Source organism: Austrofundulus limnaeus, unplaced genomic scaffold, assembly GCF_001266775.1.
Source record: "Austrofundulus limnaeus strain Quisiro unplaced genomic scaffold, Austrofundulus_limnaeus-1.0 Scaffold329, whole genome shotgun sequence".
Taxonomy (NCBI): domain Eukaryota; kingdom Metazoa; phylum Chordata; class Actinopteri; order Cyprinodontiformes; family Rivulidae; genus Austrofundulus; species Austrofundulus limnaeus.
Genome location: NW_013952731.1, coordinates 253,837 through 256,150, shown reverse-complemented (window position 1 = coordinate 256,150; position 2,314 = coordinate 253,837). Strand labels below are relative to the sequence as shown.

General features: G+C 38.9%; 1 protein-coding gene across 1 annotated transcript in view; it reads right to left on the bottom strand.

Annotated features, from left to right (window-relative positions):
* The window catches only part of oca2 (oculocutaneous albinism II), a gene marked incomplete in the record, with an annotated part of 101,344 nt that extends 99,433 nt beyond the window's left edge, over nucleotides 1-1,911 (bottom strand). The window contains 1 exon segment of the mRNA XM_014022428.1: nucleotides 1,673-1,911.
* Between the last annotated feature and the right edge of the window lie 403 nt (nucleotides 1,912-2,314).

Here is a 2,314-nt window from a genome sequence, read left to right as displayed (position 1 = left end):
ACTTTTATTTTGTTACATTCAAAGCTAAAAATTATATTTTTACTTCTTTACTTTAAAATGTAACACCTTGTTACAAAATTAAATATGTTTGAACTCATCACAAAAGATGTTTTTGCTCTAAAAAATGGTGTTGAATTTACTCAACAAAGTCATGTCAGCTCCATGTTTAGTAAATTGAGCAAAGAATATACATATTTTGCTCACTTTACTCAACCAGGTTTAGTGGAACCAGTTTGGTTCAGTAAATTCAACAGTTTATTTCTTGGAGTGTGTAAAAATACTTTTAATTTTTGTAAACAGTTTTATGACTTTTACTTGAGTAGTTTTCTCATGAGTGAAATTTATTTTTACCATAGTCATTTTCTGTTCATGTAATTTTACGTGGTTATTTTTTCAAGTCATTTATAGACCTCCGGTCCTTTAACAGCCACAGTCAGAGGGACTTGTCTTCTAGTTTTTACCTTGAACCTGCTGCTCAGGTGTCTGTGTACAGTGTGGTACACACCACGTCACCAAACAGCCCTGTGACTACCTGTCAGCCTTTAAACAGACTGACTGAGGACAGACTGAAGACACCTGAGACACATGTCCCTGTGGACAAATTAGGTTCTGTTTTTTTATTACATTTATTGTCCCTACGTGGCAAAATTATTTCCACACAGCAGCTGAGGGGTTTAAGGGTTTTGCTCAAGGGTCCAGAGAGTGGCAAAAGAGGGTTTCCCACCCTCACTGTGTTTTTGTTGTTGGTCTGATTTGAACCTTCAGGCCCACCTTCTCTACCCTCAGCACCTCTGCTCCTCATACTTCTGGCAACTGTGTTTTTTTTTCTTTCTCTAACAAAACAATGAGAAACTATAGTGAATGTGACTGTTAGTGTTGAACTGAAGGTCGATTCTCAGACCTTAAACTGCTCCTCCACATCACACACAGACCTGAGAGGGATCCGATTATTGCTCATGTGAAAGGCAGGAATTCACATGTGACATTTATGGAATGAACCAGGAGGCAGACTGAGGCTGAATAACTTATCCCAAAACTATTTGCAGCCATTTTTTCTTTTGTTTTTTTCCTCAGAAAAAGAAAACATCATTAATGGTACACAAGATATCATCTGATTATCTGTAAAGTTGCAAAAGAAGTTGTTTTCTCAGAAAATTGTGCAGAAGGAGACAGGATTTACTTTGCAAAATAAAATAATGGCATCAAGGACATCTGAGTTAAGCATTAATTACTTCATGAAACATTTTTACTTTCTTTTTTTTAATAATTCATCGTCTCGTTTTGGTCTGAATGTTAGTTTTGTCTCGTACGAGCGGCAGAATCGTGTGATGTCAGATCCAACAAGTGAGTTTTTGTCTGGTGGTCTGCCTGCAGGCTCACTGTGACGCAAAAACAAACAGCTTTTCCTACATTTTCCACTTTCGTTCACACTTATTAAAACTGTGAGATTGTGTTAGACTGATGGATACAGTGAATGCAGAGTTGTCACTACGTGTTTCAAAACAGTTTTATTCTTTCCTCCAGTGATCCGACGCAGATCAAATCTAAAGATGAACAGATTTTATTTCTGCATAAAAGTGAGCTGAAGCAGCTTTTCAAAGCAAACCTGAATAAATACATGTTAGTTTCTACATGTGTTAGTGATGAAATGAGAGATGAAGGGCTGACTCACCTGCAGGACGCTCCAGGTGATGAAGGTGATGAAGGTGATGAAGGTGATGATGACACTCAGGAAATTCCCAATTCAGAAGTCAAATCTAGAAGCTGTAACAGCTACTGAGGCTGTTTCTGTTTGTTTGCTGGGGTGCGGAGTGGTGGGGGGGGGTTGTTTGTAGGAGGGAGGGGGTCTGTGGTAAAGTTTGTTGAGATTAAAGCCAATCGAGGTTGTGGGGGGGTTTCTTCTCCCCTGTGCTCTCCCCAACAACCAGAGGTAGATGGTCCTGAGCCCCCCTGAGTCTGGAGGAAGCAGGATGGAGGAGAGGCCACAGGGAGGGGGAGGGGGCTGGGCAGGGTGGGTGGGGTGCAGAGTTTCAACTGAAAACTTTCCTGATGCTTCTTATGACGCTGAATTACAGCCGCTCTTTGTTTATCAACAACAACAACAAACCTGACACTCCAGGAAAGTTTGAAATGAAAAAATAATTTGTTAGACTAAATAAACCTGAAGAGGACAACAGATTAAAAACTTTGTTCTTCCTGAGTGCTGACTTTAATCTCTAAATTCAAATTTAATAAATGAAGTTTGAATATAATTTTGGACTTTTTTGTCGGAATTTCAGAATTTTGAGATTAAAGTCAGCATTTAGTATTATAT